This window comes from Lissotriton helveticus, chromosome 7, assembly GCF_964261635.1.
Source record: "Lissotriton helveticus chromosome 7, aLisHel1.1, whole genome shotgun sequence".
Taxonomy (NCBI): domain Eukaryota; kingdom Metazoa; phylum Chordata; class Amphibia; order Caudata; family Salamandridae; genus Lissotriton; species Lissotriton helveticus.
Window position 1 is genome coordinate 1,949,416,549 of NC_136068.1, and position 17,065 is coordinate 1,949,433,613.

General features: G+C 45.4%; 1 protein-coding gene across 5 annotated transcripts in view; it reads right to left on the reverse strand.

Moving 5' to 3' along the window:
* The window catches only part of LOC144770963 (double-stranded RNA-specific adenosine deaminase-like), a 344,975-nt gene that overhangs the window by 233,519 nt on the left and 94,391 nt on the right, over positions 1 to 17,065 (reverse strand). The gene's annotated exons all lie outside the window — the stretch shown is intronic.

Consider the following 17,065-nt stretch of genomic DNA (forward strand, 5'->3'; position numbering starts at 1 on the left):
ATATGGAAGAGGTGGGCGGACTATCGGGGTCTTTGGTTGGAACCCCCAGTGGAAAGGGAAAGGGACCAGGAGTTGTGATAGGAGATACTGAGGTGGAGCTACATACACGCTACTGGTATGTAGTTGTCACTGGAGAATTTGGAACATGCTGTCGTGCACTCGGGCTGGGTGGGATCTGGGGTGGGGGGGGGGGTGTTGGGATGGGGTTCGGGGGAGGGCCGGGGAGGTAGAGGTGAGTTCATTTTGCTGTAACATTTGATACTAAAAGACGGTGTGGATTGCCGATCTGAAATGAGCCATTTTATTGTGCAGTTGACCTTGGTGTGCGAGGGGCTGCTTAATCTGTGCAATCTCTCAATAAAAAATTTGTTAAAAAAAAACAAAACATAAATTGATGTGGGAACAAGTAGTTCTTTTGCAAAAAGAACTATAAAAGACTCACGTGATTCATACACTGAGTCATCAGCGTGATGGCGTTCACGTTGTAGGGAATTCATTGGCTGATGAGGCCGCGAAGGCAGCTGTGCAAACGGCTTCCGCAGCTGCAATCACTCGTTCAAAAACAAAAATAGACGGAGAAACAATGCTAGCTGTCAATGCTTCAATGAGAGGCAACTATGCTGCATTACCACTAAACTATCCACTCGGTAATACATACATAATTGATGCAAACTCTGTTCCTTTTGATCGAATCCCTGGAGTGGGGGATAGAGTGACACCAAACAGGAAAGAGCGATGTGCTTGAATCACATACGGGAGAAGGTCTGATACATCAGGGGATCTTAATGTCTCTAATAAAGTTAGAGAAGACATACTGGTGGCCAGGAATGAGCGTCCAAGTCTATGAATTTGGAATAAACTGTGAGGACTGTTACAGAAATCACAGCTTTGAACACCAGCAGATTTATGACTACAGTATAGCAAGACCAGTACAGACACCATTGTTAGACAGCATTAGGCTGTCAACACAGAGACGTCAGTATAGACGACTGCGATCCCATAAATATTAAGACAAGATTCATTCGGATGTGGCCCCAGCACTCGGCTTACGCCAGAACGGTTATAAAAGATGTGCGAGTCTTTATCAGCACATACGCAATCGGCACGCTACATTCTGACCAGGGTCCTGCGTTTAGCTCTCAGGCTTACAAGGAGGCCATGGCCAGTTTGGGCGTTGCATTGCGGTTTTCGAGTCCCTTCCATCCTGAGGGAAATGCGGTAGTGGAAAGAAAAAACCGTGACATAAAGCAATCTATAACAGCTGGGGTATTAGGTTCAGGTGACAGGTGGGTGAAACATCTAAATAGTGTCCAACTTAGTCTTAATAATCTGCCAAGAATTTCTCTGGGCGGAATCACTCCATATGAACTATTATTTGGTACTAGAATGCTAATCCAGGATTTAGATAGTCAAACTTCAGTGGTGGAACAAAGACCATTTGATATCCAATACCGTTTGCCTGTTATACAGGACTTACAAGAAAAAAGAAGAAGTCTGAGTAACACATCACAAAGCCCAACAACCACTGAGGAGAAACCACCTGTCCCAGCAAGACCTGTCTGGATTCCTAAAGTTAGGGATCTAGTCAGGGAAAAGATTGCGATAAAGAAGGAATTTGGGCCTTCTTATAGGAAAGCAGTACCTGTCTTGGCAATTCTGGAAACAAGATCAGTGATACTACCACCGTTTCCTGGAAAAAGGGAGAACAGAACAGTATCAATCGACCTGGTAAAAACACAACCATGTGGCCAATAATAAGTAGTAGGCCCAGTGGACTCCCGAGAAGTAGCAGACGACCAAATCTAGCTACTATTCAAGAGGTTCAAACTGAAAGACTTATCACCTTTGATAAACCTCCAGTGAGAAAAGAAGCACTATGCAACAAAGCCATGGAACTCGCCCCCCCTTGATACCCAAATATCAGTTCATCAAGAAACTCCTGTCTACAATGATGTAGCATCTGACTATACAAACATGTCAAAGCAGGAAGCAACTCCAGTTATTTCGAAAAATCAGGATGCAATACCAACTATTGACTGAACTGCCTCTGGCTATTTTATCAACTTCGATAACTTTTCAGAGGATCTCAGTGAACCAGAAACAAAGCAAGCCAAGGGAAAATTCAAAGAGAAAATGACAGAACTCCTTCATCAACTTGAAAAAACATATCTGGCCTCACTTTGGGTTGAACTTTGGATAGGGTTAGGAGTACTTTTTCTACTACTATGGCTCATACTTGTATTAAGCTTGGGACAAATGATAGATGGAAAATACAGTACAATGGACACAGTAAGTAAGAAGATCAACTTGCTACTACACCCTTACAAATCATCTCATCGGGAAAGAAGAGAGGTGTCATCAGTGAACATCACAGCCATTCCTATACCTGGTGGTATAGCATGGGACACAACTGACTATGACATCTATGGCCCGGTGGAGCTGTTAAAGATTTCACACCAGTTTAAGGTTTCTCCAAGTGATTTTGTTTCATCAAGTACAATTTCTAATGATTGGGACTTTGAAACTTTCTTCGAAGGTTCAACCAGTTATGAAGAATTACATTGTAATAATCATTATGGTGACCACTATCTGCATAAATCAGCAAACCCTAGAAATGTTTTGTTTTATAACCAATGGGAACATTGCCCAAGGCTACCAAAAGGCAGCTCAAAAACATTTTATGAGAAATTTCAATACTTTTCTGGTTTTAATGTGACTAATGCAGAAACGTTTTATTTTAAAATTATGAATAAAACAGGAATGAAAAATATGTTGACAAATACTAAACATGTCTATTCTGCTAACTAACTTTTATGCTCAACTGTCTGCATTAGGATACAACTTATGGAAAGACGACATTGAGACAACAAGCATTTGCAATGCAATAGGTCTCGCATTAGGAAAGTTTGAGCTATTGGTATTGTAAATGACATTTTTTATTTATGTGTTGGTTTTGAAAATAGCTAAATTAATAGCTTTGTCATTTACAATGCCAATACTTTTAACTTTCACAAATGTGACACCTATAGCATTTGTAATGCAATATGTATTGTATTTACGTGACTTAGATGTATTGATATTACAAATAACAATTGCTTTTAATTTTTTTATATTATTAATACTTAAATAAAAGTAATTGTAATTTATAAAGGCAATAGCTTAAACTTTTGTAAATAACTTTTGTGAAGATTATGTTCAGTGTATTTTATTGTGACGAAAATCCAAGAACAGAAGTGAAATATTAACATCTTTTTGTGACATTTGTAATAAAGCTTGAAACATTGAGAGAACATATTTGAACCAGTTGTTGTTGAATGGATGCACAGATTGATGCTGTTGTGACGAGTGATGCTGTGGCGTTCAGTGATGCTGTGGTAGCGCATAGTGATGTTGTAGTGGTGCTGAGTGATGCTGTAGCGAAGCGATAGAGTGTAATTATGTGTCGTGTAACTATGTGGCACTTAGTGGTATTTGGAGAGTATGTTGCGTTGAGCGCATTGTAAATATGTAGCATATACTTATGTGGCACTGAGTGGTATTTGGAGTGTATGTTGCATTGAGGCGTGACGGGAGCAGTGTTGACGTGGGGCTCCCATGCCTGAGGGAGAGCCCCGCGTGTGCCAGGAGATGATCAGAAGGAGCACAAGTGGCGGCTGGGGCCGCCGATGCAAGTGCGGTGCTCCCATGAGTGAGGGAAGCCCCGCGTGTGCCAGGTGATGCGGCGGAGTGACGGAGCGTGTAGCAGTACAGCGACGAAAGAGCCCAGTGGGTGGGGTGGGGTAGGGGGATGTGTGTGCGTGTGTGCGTGCGTGTCGGTGTGTGTGTGTGTATGCATGCGTGTGTGTCTGTGTGTGCGTGTGTGATTGATTGCAGGAGGCTGACTAGCTCTGGAAATGGGACAGGAGATGTGCACGGCGCATGGTTGAATGTTCACGCACACATGCTGAAATCGCCGACGGCCCTGCGCGTGCCCATCCCTTGTCCCACTTTCCCAGCAAGTGGATAACAATAGAGGCTTCGCTTTCGGGAATAAAGGACTAGGAATGGCGGAGTGGCGGGACATATATTCCAAGTGCATTCTTTTGGCCAGGGCACAAGTCCTACTAAAAGAAGTGGGGGGGACGCTGACGTCATGACCGGAAGTGACGTCACGAAAGGTGGCTTGCACCATCAGACTCATTGCCTCCCCTCGCTCACCCCTTAGATGCGATTGCATCAGAGAAGCAAACGCGTGAGCAGCATTCTCAATGAGCTCCTATCTCGGCCCAGAGAGGCCAAAGAGTGAATGTGTGGCTCCATTTGCTCCAGTTATCGAGCTCCCGGTAAAAAAAGTGGGGTGACGCCATCCACCCGCATGGTACCCCGACTCGAGCCCTGCATATAGCACTTACTACCCCTGACAAGGCATTGTGGCAAATATGCACGTCCACATGCGTAAGTAGAACATACATGTTGCTAAGGGATCATCACGTCCCGCCATGAATCTTCCCGGGATGCTGGCAGAGGAGAGACGTATAGGGGCTGCTAGGCCGCAGGGACTTCAAGAAGACGGAGAGAGGCGAGAGCCCTGGAATGCAGTTTTATAATATAATCAGATTAGTGCAGGATCAAGACGAATCCTGCTCCTGAAGTAGGCGCGGATTCAGTCTGTGTGAAGGGAGCATAGCAGTCAATGCTTTTAGCCCGCGCATCCTCTGGTGTTTATAATATGTACTTCACCGTCTCTTCCTCAGAGAGCGCGAGCACCACTGAATAGATATCTCCAATTTCTGTCCTTTCTTTCTGACACACACAAAGAAGTATGTTGTGTTTTAAGATCATTGTACAGACATGCATCATAGGCGGGTAAAGAGGCAAGGCATAAAACGGAACACCTAATTGAGCTAAGCGACAAAACTGGCTCCATACTAGAGTACAGGGCTTTATCGCCATTACATTTTACAAAAATGAAGGCCCTATCGTGCATTCGATTTGGCTAAATTGTTTTAGTCTTTGCACGCTGTTCAAATAGTCGGAGATTACAGTCTCTCTTTCCAGACTAAGGTGAGCCCCATCGAAAGCTCGAGCTAGGGCCGCGCGAGTCAAGGTGACTCGCGCCGCCCTCTTGGACACTGGAGCAAAACTTTTCATCGACCTCTCTGATTTGATAGACTATAATGTTACTTCATCTATAATAAGAATCTAGACCACTTATAGGGTGTGCATGACATGACAACTAGTCATGATTCACTGATATCATTGTCATCACGCCCGCCTCTCAACAAAGCCTGCACAGTATAGGCCTCACTACTACGATTCTGGATCTGAGGCCTGGAGTCTGCCTTCTGCTCGTGGGTCAGCCATTCAGCAGTCTTAATGAAAGGTGAAGCCGGCCACCAGAGCGCATCGAGGCATATAAAACTTACATGGAAACGGAGGCGAAGGAGTTTGTTCGCTGCGCTTCCCACGCACGCCGAACTTGTGCCTTTAAGGTACTTGTCACGCAGTCCCCGGATCATCTAAGTGACTTTACATAGCACAATTAAATGTTACCCTCTTACATTGGATGAGGCAAAAGCTTCTGCGATTAGAACCCTCACACACATATTGACCCTGAGCATTCACTGATTCACTCCCAATGTCTGGGCTGTGATAGGCCAGTCAGACACCCACGCGCGCATTCATTTCCGGTCCTGGTCTCATCAGACACCACAACTCTTCACTGCCCCAGTGACCAATCCATTGCCCCCTTTTGGCTCGTAGTGCTCCTGTTTCATTTCCACAGTCCTCACACAGACACAAGCACGTGAGGTGATCTGCTTATCCGCTCCACCAGCCTCCCCGCTCGGACTCGACGGACAAGAGGCAGCAGTATCCCAAGGTGGCCCCAGGCCTCAATCCATGGTGCCTGGAGGGGCTGGGCGCATGAAGTAGTGCCAGGGTGCTGGGCCTAGTGCCAGAGCGCCATCAAAGGGCTTAGTGAAGAAGCACCCAAGCAGGTTTTACACGTTGCCTTGTGTTGGCCATCAGTGGGAAGGGGGGCGTCTGGCATCTGCTAGCAGCCCTCTGCTGGACCAGTGGACATGTTGGCAAGCAGCCCATTGATAGAGCTGGGAGGGGGTGCGGCAGGCCAGCTGTCCTCCTCCAAAGCCTCACCCGGCCTCATCCCCAGCCTTCCAGTCTGCTTAGGCACGTCCACAGCCCTGCGATGGCGATTTTCGATTTCTGGATGTTTACATGCATGCATTTGCTGGAGTATTTCAAACATTACATTGGGAGTCGTTGTGGTTGTCGGTGTGGTTTTCGTGACTCTTAACGGCGTGGAACAATATTTTGGCCTGAATTGATTAACTGCAGTGTTTGCTCTGCACACTGGCCATCTGGCTGGCAGAGATCAACCCTCAGTGGGGAAAGTTCAAGCACTGAGAGTATGGAATCCTCAGCCCTGTACCAGTCATGCTTCGACTCGTGCAAGGTTTGTATTTGCCCGAGGGTCAGTCCTCTCTAGTGCAGCACTTGAATGGCCTCGGAGTCTGTGTGGGCGCGCACTAGCCTGTAAGATGCTGCCTGGGACGACTCCTGGTGGCCCCCTGCCCTGGGCAGCGCACCCAAACCAACGGACCACGCACGAAACCTGGGCTTCATCCTGGACTCCTCCCTCTCCATGACCAGACAAGTCAACGCCGTCTCTGCGTCATGCTTCAACATCCTGCGCATGCTACGCAAGATCTTCCGGTGGATCCCCACCGAGACCAGGAAGACGGTCACCCAGGCCCTCGTCACCAGCCGACTGGACTACGGCAACTCCTGAGGAAAATGATATTTTGCCTGACCAAAAATGTCCACTACATATACCCTATGTTACATATATGTGCATGTCACCCATGCATATTTCCCGTAGTGGCCTGAATCACTAGGCCTCTGCAAACATGTCCTGCAAGTCAAGTCATCAAGTCTCCCAAACGTTAATCTAACGTGTAGGCCCATGTTTTTGCATTAAGCATTGTGCACATTTAAATAAATATCGTACTGAACCCTTTTTTGTGGTTGAGCCTGAAACCACTTTCTGAAATATTGTTTTCATGACTCCTGACACTGAGAAATTGCAGTCACGTCAGCAAGAAGCCTGCCAAGACAGTATTATGAATAACAGTTATCTGTCTGCTGTACAGAGGCATCCCTGCCCGGTGAGGAAAAGTAAACAGAACCCGTCCGAGGGAGATAGGGCCTAGCCATTCTGTCTCCATTTAAGTAAATCACAGTGCTTGCACCCATAGAAAGCTCATGCAACGAATAAATATGCCCTCTCTGTCTTTTAGTGACGAACAACTTTTGCTCCAGATAATACATCCCCTATCATATCAGATTGTACAAGACGTGCTCAAGTCGCCTTGACACAAGAGATCTCTTGCTAGACTGAAAGTCAGCTCTCCTCCCAGTTGCACGTCAATTGCACGTCATGTCCAAGTTGCACACAAGTAGGGCAGAGTTCCAGCTGGTCATGCAAACTCCTCCTAAGTACCCACCCACCTATGACACCTACCTATCACCTACCTATGACTCATCAAAGTACACACCCTCATGTACACCCACATGTTCTTATCTCATTTTCTTTCTTGCTCTGCCTAGCCTATGTACAAGAAATGTATATAACCCATGTTCAGTAAATAATTGTTAGATGACCCTTCCTGAACCTCTGTGGTGATGGAACTGATTCTCCCTTTGACTCGAGTTATTGGAATAAAGCCCATTCTAACTTGGACACCACGGATCCTGTCTCTCATTTGATGCATGATACTTTGTTAATGCCTAGAAATTCTGCCAGGGTAATATTTTATTTACCACATTATTTGGCGCCCGAATAGGTACATATCCCTTTCCCCACTCGCCGGAGTTGTGGGTCTAGTCTTTGCCCCCTTCTACAGCCGTGACGGACTTCAAAGTGCGCACGCCATCGGGATTTCCCGCTACTCCCTCAGGCCCAGGAGGAGGACGGACTGCGACCAGGCATCCATGCGAGGCGGTGAGGAACGCGGATCGTCTCAACCAGAGCCCAGCCCGTGAGAGAGCAAGGTCCGAGGTCTCCAGAGGTCCACCTGTTCCAAGGCGCAAGCGTAGTCAAGTCAAGTTTCCGAGGCCTTCAAGTTTCAAGATTCTGCTTTCCCGGTGAGTACCACTATGGGGAATGCATCAAGTTCAAGACGGGCTCATTTTAAATGAGAACGGTCAAGACGTGTCCATGGTAAACGTGGGCACGGTCAAGACGGGTTCACGCTATTTGTGAATCCGTTAGAGACGTGCCTCATTTTTATGAGCACGGTCAAGACGGGCCCACGGTAAAACGTGGGAACGGTCAAGACGGGTCCACGGTTAAACGTGGGCCCGGTAAAGACGTGTCTCATTTCTGAGACCGGTATGGTTGTACTGTATTTTCAGTGCACAAACTGTTTTTCAAGTACATGTTTAACTCTCTGTATCAGTTTAGGTTGTATCTGTATCTGTTTCAGTGTTTAAATTGTTTAGTGTGAATGATTGTTGATTGTTACAGTCTATTTTTTGTGTATTGTGTTTCCATTGTGTTGATTTCAACATGCCACTGTTTTCAAAGTTGCGTCAGATAGGGACCAGAAAAGGTATACTAGAATAGACAGTTAATATCCGGCCTAGAGACACACGTGGTCATTTTATGTATAATAAGCATGGGCTAGACGCCATTTGAAAAAAAAAAAAAAAAGTCAAGACCCTCTCAGAAAGATGCCATTGAGTTATGGCGCAAAGAGTCACATAGGAGATCAGAGAAAGAATTCAACAAAGTAGAGAGAAATAAACTAGCAGAGGAAAAAGCCAAAGAAAAAGAATCACGTCCTCTCAGAAGAACTAGCTAGAGTTAGAGTTAGAGCTATAAGTTTACTGTGGAGTTCCTTGTAAATAGCGCCTTGTAAATATGCCTTGTGAATAGCGTGTCATTTCTGTGACTTGTTGAGTTTCTTGTAAATATGCCTTGTGAATAGCGCCATGTGGTTATGTTTTGTGTAGAGCTTGTTATCATTACGTTAGGCAGGAGAGAGCTGGATCTCTTTCAAGTGCTTAGAGAAAATGTTTTGAAGATGTGCGTACGTGTTATGTGATAACGTGGAGAAATGAGTTCATGACTTTCCCATGTACTGCAGTCATTAGGGAAAGATTGTGCTTCAGCTGCCAAAGAGTTAATATCTTGTATTGAGAAGGCAGTATTTGTTTTAACATGCTGTTTAACAAGGTGTTGAGGGATTTTGGCGTTTTTTGGTGTTTGCGGGGGGGGGGGGCGTGTTTTTGAGCGGAAATTCGTACCCGTTCCAGTGGAGGGATTTGGTTGCTTTTTGGTGAGGATTTAGGGAATAGCTTGGACTACTGTGATGCCAAATTTGAAAGGGATCTGAGCTGTGGAAGTGGTGGAAAAAGCATGTTTTGTGTGGAGGTGCGATTTGCCATGTTATCCAATGGGCGTATTCAGTTTGCAGATTGAATGGTAAAATGTTGCATGGAGAGTAAAGAAGTGTATTTGTAAGGGTTTGCCTTGGAACACTTGATTTAATGTGTTTGACTCAGAGGTCGGTAGTTGTAAATAAACCAGTCGAATTGAGATAAGGGTTGGCACCACGAAGAGTGCTTTAATGTTTTCACGGTTGAGAAGAAATTATAGAACAGACCCATCTTAGAATGTGCTTTTAAATTAGTGTAATGCAACAGTGTTTTTTGTTTAAATAGGAATGTTCCTACAGTATATTTTTCCCAATGCAAGCTGCCCTTTAGAATAGCGTGTGAATGTTAACCCACTTAACTAGTAAAAGTGGCTATTTGTAAATTGATGAACGTGGCCCTTTTGATAGCTATAATACACTACCATCTTAATGCATTGCTATGTGTCCCCTACATTAGTTTAATTTGCATTCATTTAGTTTCAAGGCTCACCTATGTACTTTGACAGGCTGCTGATAGAAAGGTAATGTCTTGCACGGTAAAAGCAGTGTTCATTGAACATGCTGCCTGTTATATGTCCACCAGCCTTTGGAAATAGGATTTTTTTGTCTGATTCAGAGGTCAGTTAGGCTGCAATACTTACACAGATGGTTTCAGATCAACATTTAGTGGAGACGCCTCAAATGATATATGAAGAGAACAGTCCCAACGCAACAGTCCATGATAATTCGTTTTTTTTCTCTCAACTGCAAAGTGCTTAGCCTTGTGTGCAGAAGCAAACTGTCCCTTTTTTGTGTGGTAATTTTCATGCTAAACAAATGCCCATGTTTCAAATGTCTTGCCTTCTAGCTGAATTAGTTAGACAAAAGTGTTTCTTTAGAAAGTGGAGCTTCTAAGTAGCAGTACATTGTATCAGAATTATTTTAAAATACTAGCATGTCACTCAGTTACAGAAAAATACATGTCTTTATTAATTTACTAATGGTTCTGGCCTGGGAAGAGATATGTTATGACGTACAAGGAATGTGTTTTTCGACCTTGAGACAGTCCGTCCGAGACCGAGATGGCCTGGCTCCCAGTAAATGTTTATGTAAAGGGAGGGCTTTTCCCTCTTGGAGCGAGGTGGCCTGTGCCTGTCTTGTTGTTATTGGCCATACTCCAATTCTTTCCACGATCCCTTTGTTTATGTAAAGGGAGGGCTACTCATCCGGCTGACACTAGCTTCCTTCGCATGTAGAGGGTGGAGGCTTGCAGCTCACTCTTTAAGGAACTTGGCAGACGCTTGACTCTTTCAATGAGCTCAGCGTTGGCTGCGACCCAATTTTAGTGAAGCAGAGACGAGTGAGAGGCTTGTCACCTATTTGTTATGTTTGACACTGAGCCAGCTCCTGGCTCTGAGGGGAGGGGTAGGTGAGCAAGGAGTGAGTTCGTAGTGAAGGTACCTCCCCAGCCCCTCTGACATGTGTACGAATAGTTGCTCTTCCTTACAGATAAGTCACGCTTGCAAATGTATAGTTTAAAATAGTGTAAACAGAATAATTGGCAGGAGTCTTGCTCTTGCGATGGGTTCAGCATCTGGCAGTCATTCAATTTTAGATCACAGTGTAGCCCGGCTTGGAATCGATTCAAAACTCCGAGCGCGAACATAATTCTAGAGGGAGGGGCTGCTTCTCAAAGGAGTGAGGAGTGGCGAGGCTCTAGGCCTTCTGTCTATGGCAAGAATACTTTGGTTTTATTCAAATACATTTAGAGAGCATATTGTAGGTGGTATGGTCATACTCTTCCCAAGATTTAGAGTAGGATTTTTTTATAAACTGCAGGGCTTTTGGAACGAGGCTCCACTTAACTTAGAGGTTAACAGAGGTTCATGGGCGTTTGTTTGAGGTTCCCCCGAAATAAAAATTGTGGTTTTGGATTGAAAATTCATTTTTATTTATTTATTTGTTTTTATGTAATTCATTTTTGCTAGGTTAATGACAGATAGTCCTAGCATTTGCAGTCACGCATTAAAGCGACAGCTAGACAGCCTGTGAAAAGCAAGTGGTGTACAACACTTGCTTTCCAAGGAGGGTAGACAGCTAACACGGTAGACAGCTAACACAAGAACCATACAGCTCATTACTAACCTTTCAAAGCCCAAGACATAGAAGGAGGTTCGTGCCTTTATTGGCCCCACTTCTTATTGTAGGCAATGGATTCCCCAGTATGCATATTTAGCCAACCACTCATACAGTTAACTACACAGGAGGCAGCCACTCTGACTGTTCTCCCTAGGACACAAGAACACACCTTGGCATTTGAGGAATTAAAAAGAGCATTATGTCACGCGCCAGTTTTAGCGACTCCATGTCACAGTAAACATGTTATGCTTTACAGACACCATTTCCCAGGGTAATGACCTGGCAGACCGAACCGCTAAACTTACAGCACAGTCACCAACAGACACGACAAGGACAGAGGTACCATTACTGACAACATGTATGACAGTCAGGGATCCCACTCAGGATGTGCGACATACAGACACATGCCACCACAGATGAGATAAAGAAATGGACTGAACAAGGAGGGGTCCAGACTAACCAAGGTTGGATGACTAAGGGAAAAAGCTACATGGTTTCTTTCAGATTCTATGGTACAAGTAATCATAAGCACAACACATAGTCCCGCACACTTAGGAGAGAAAGCAATGTTCGACAGCTTACGGAATATTTGGTTTAACAAGCACCTACGTGCAGCAGCGAAGCAGAAAGTACGAACATGTATGATCTATTGCCAGTTCAATCCAGGAAAAGGCATTCCGGTGGAACAAGGCGGATTTCATCCTCCTGACCGCCCTTTTGAGGTTCTCCAGATGGATTATATCCAAATGGACAGATGTAGAGGTTACAAGTATGTCTTAGTAGTTGTGTGTGCACTATCTAGATGGACAGAAGCTTATCCAGTTCCAGATTATACTGCTGTTACAACAGCCAGACAATTAGTGCGCAGTACTTCCCCAGATATGAATTACCTCATGTGATCTATTCAGATTACGATCAGCCATTCTCCTCTGAACTAATGAAACAAGTGTCCCTTCTGTTAGGTTATACATGGAAATTCCATTGTGTCAGACATCAGACACCCAGAAGCAGCAGGCCTTGTAGAAAGACATAATCAGACAATTAAGACAAAAGTTGCTGAGATCTGTACAGACAAAGGCGTGGATTGGATGGTAGCCTTGCAGGTTGCCCTCTTTTACATGCGTATGGTAGCTCATTCCAGAACAGGCCTATCCCCTTATGAAGTATATATGTGGGGTACGCCTATGCCTAAAAAAAAAAAACTAACTGATGTTGACAGTAATATGCTGACAGATTACCTGGCTTCCTTGATGTCTGCACTACTCTCTTTTCATTCACAGGTTGCTGCCGCCTTCCCTGACAACACCCAGGTCAAGGAACATGCCATAGCACCAGGAGAATTTGGACTCCTCAGGATCTTTGATCGCTCAAGCCCCCTCGAGCCTCGTTGGAAGACGCCGAAGAAGGTGGAAGGACGTAAGGGGTGGATCCACGCCCATCACTGGAACTTTTTGTGGAACTTTGGAACTTTTATAGAGAAACATTGACACTAAAAGACGATACAGACTTTGTGCCGCCTTTGCTAGAAAAGACCCCTCAGCAGGAGTATAAATCTAAATTAAGATCTAGTAAGTCAGACGTAGTTTAATTGTTTAAGCCCACCCGGTGGTGAATCGGTTAGACTAAGATTTCTGACATGTATAAGATCACATATGAGAATAGCAAGAAGAGAGATAAGAAGGAAAAGTACTGCAAGATATTACGCAGTAGATGTATAGTTACCTTGATCATCCTTTTCATTCTGTGCATTGTTATAATTGGTGTTAGTTTATTGCTACATGTTTTCTTTCCCATTTCCTCACATATACACTCTTCCAGTAACAGCACCGCAGAGCACACATTTAGTGACCTGCCACCTCATGAATTGTCATATCGACTTGCACTACGTAACAATACTTTTATTCGAATGTTACACCATTCTCATCAGACCAGCAATGCGACTGATTGCTGGGTATGTGGCCAAATGCCACCTTATCAAGAGACAAAGGGAGTCTTGCCCTTCTACCCTTTACCGTTCTCACACAATGGGTCGTGTGGAGCATGGTTTGCTCTAATGACCTCAATAGATAGAAGGTACATAGCTTATCCAGGTGGCTGGATATATGGAAACCTGAATAAAGTTATGAATGAAGCATGCTTTCCAGACAAAGACGGATTCCCCCAAAGAAAGGGAACCGATTTAGAGAATGAAGAGTACGAACAGGGAAATGCATCCGTTAATTTTATAATGTTAAATGTTCAGCCCAAGCAAAATACAGGTCCACCGTTTATATCAGTCCTGCCAGCAAAAGGTGATTTATGTGTTAGTAAGAAAGGCTCAGTACATATGGGACACAGCGAGTGTAACACTGTAGTAGAGTTTAACGATAAAGGACTTTCTTCTTTCAAAACATCACGCCATACCTATTTCATTTGCGGTCAGACAGCCTATGTACATCTGCCCTTAGACTGGGGTGGGACTTGTTATATAGCATTTTTATTGCCACCTGTTTTTCTAGCCCCATCAAATTATCATAGAGATTCACGACTAGAACATGTTAGACAAAAGAGAGAGACAGATTCCGCAGGGATCGATCAGACTGAAACAGCTTGGGAGCAATATACAGATTTCAACTAAGGATTCTTTTTCTTCATAGGTCCCGTCCAAAACAGTAAACTGATACGCAGGTTAACAAGGACTCTTGAAACAGTTGTAAATATAACTGCATCTGCCCTGGCGAACTTAACCCAGGAGCAATCTGCTATGAGACTTGTCGTTTTACAAAATCGCCTCGTTCTTGACGTCATCCTGGCGGATAGAGGCGGAGCTTGTAGAGTGATCCGATCTAGTTGTTGCATTTTCATCCCAGATAATGCACCATCTGTGTACGAAGCAATAACAAGACTCCACAAAATTGCTAATGTCATACATCAAGACCCAGGCACATGGACCTGGTCCAGTTGGCTCTGGGGTATAATATCTGCTTGGGGATGGAAAGTTATGTCCTTCCTAGGAATAATTCTACTTATGATATTTGGTTGCTGTCTCTGTTTGCAGTGTGGCCCGGCGATTTGCGGCCTGTGTTCCACTGCCTGTGTTCCCCATCCACGTAAACAAAGGATAAAAGATGAACAAATGATTCTGTATGATCAACTATACGGTCTCATGAATATAGATGTATCCTAAAGGGTTATGTAAGGGACAAGGAGGGAATGAGGAAAATGATATTTTGCCTGACCAAAAATGTCCACTACATATACCCTATGTTACATATATGTGCATGTCACCCATGCATATTTCCCGTAGTGGCCTGAATCACTAGGCCTCTGCAAACATGTCCTGCAAGTCAAGTCATCAAGTCTCCCAAACGTTAATCTAACGTGTAGGCCCATGTTTTTGCATTATGCATTGTGCACATTTAAATAAATATCGTACTGAACCCTTTTTTGTGGTTGAGCCTGAAACCACTTTCTGAAATATTGTTTTCATGACTCCTGACACTGAGAAATTGCAGTCACGTCAGCAAGAAGCCTGCCAAGACAGTATTATGAATAACAGTTATCTGTCTGCTGTACAGAGGCATCCCTGCCCGGTGAGGAAAAGTAAACAGAACCCGTCCGAGGGAGATAGGGCCTAGCCATTCTGTCTCCATTTAAGTAAATCACAGTGCTTGCACCCATAGAAAGTTCATGCAACGAATAAATATGCCCTCTCTGTCTTTTAGTGACGAACAACTTTTGCTCCAGATAATACATCCCCTATCATATCAGATTGTACAAGACGTGCTCAAGTCGCCTTGACACAAGAGATCTCTTGCTAGACTGAAAGTCAGCTCTCCTCCCAGTTGCACGTCAATTGCACGTCATGTCCAAGTTGCACACAAGTAGGGCAGAGTTCCAGCTGGTCATGCAAACTCCTCCTAAGTACCCACCCACCTATGACACCTACCTATCACCTACCTATGACTCATCAAAGTACACACCCTCATGTACACCCACATGTTCTTATCAAATTTTCTTTCTTGCTCTGCCTAGCCTATGTACAAGAAATGTATATAACCCATGTTCAGTAAATAATTGTTAGATGACCCTTCCTGAACCTCTGTGGTGATGGAACTGATTCTCCCTTTGACTCGAGTTATTGGAATAAAGCCCATTCTAACTTGGACACCACGGATCCTGTCTCTCATTTGATGCATGATACTTTGTTAATGCCTAGAAATTCTGCCAGGGTAATATTTTATTTACCACACTCCCTCTACGCCGGAACCACTGCCAAACTCCAGAAGAGACTCCAGCGGATCCAGAGCGCCTCAGCAAGAGTCATCCTGGACATCCCCCGACACAGCCACATCTCCGGACACCTGAGAGACCTGCACTGGCTCCCGATCAACAAGAGAATCAAGTTCCGACTCCTCACCCATGCACACAAAGCTCTCCACAACCAAGGCCCAGGATACCTCAACAGCCGCCTCAACTTCTACGCCCCCAAACGCCAGCTTCGATCGACCAGCCATGCCCTCGCTGCCGTCCCCGCATCCGAAGAGCCACCACAGGAGGAAGGTCCTTCTCCTACCTGGCCGCCAAGACATGGAACTCCCTCCCCACCCACCTCCGCCTCACCCAAGACCACTTCGCCTTCAGGAAGCAGCTCAAGACCTGGCTGTTCTTGCAGTAGCGGACCCCCCCCCCCCCCCAAGCGCCTTGAGACCCTCTGGGTGAGTAGCGCGCTATATAAATGCCTTGATTGATTGATTGATTGCAGGAGGGTGGGTAAAAAATTGCAGAGCTGGGAGCGAGAGGCAGAGAGCGAGAGAGAGAGGCAGAGAGCGAGAGAGAGAGGCAGAGAGCGAGCGAGAGAGGCAGAGAGCGAGCGAGCGAGAGGCAGAGAGCGAGAGAGAGAGGCAGAGAGCGAGAGAGAGAGGCAGAGAGCGAGAGAGAGAGGCAGAGAGAGAGAGAGAGAGGCAGAGAGAGAGGCAGAGAGAGAGGCAGAGAGAGAGAGGCAGAGAGAGAGAGAGGCAGAGAGAGAGAGAGGCAGAGAGAGAGAGAGGCAGAGAGAGAGAGAGGCAGAGAGAGAGAGGCAGAGAGAGAGAGGCAGAGAGAGAGAGGCAGAGAGAGAGAGGCAGAGAGAGAGAGGCAGAGAGAGAGAGGCAGAGAGAGAGAGGCAGAGAGAGAGAGGCGCAGAGAGAGAGAGGCAGAGAGAGAGAGGCAGAGAGAGAGAGGCAGAGAGAGAGAGGGGCAGAGAGAGAGAGGGGCAGAGAGAGAGAGCGGCAGAGAGAGAGGCAGAGAGAGAGAGGCAGAGAGAGAGGGGCAGAGAGGGAGAGAGGAGCAGAGAGCGAAAGCGGCAGAAAGAGCGAGCGAGAGAGAGGGGCAAAGAGAGAGGGGCAGAAAGAAGCAGAGAGGGGCAGAGAGAGAGAGAGGCAGAGAAAGCGAGAGAGATAGAGAGAGAGGGAGAGAGAGCGAGATTGTGAACACAACTAGGTTTGTTACTGTCATTACGTGGCCCCTGTTCCCTTCATAGGGATTGT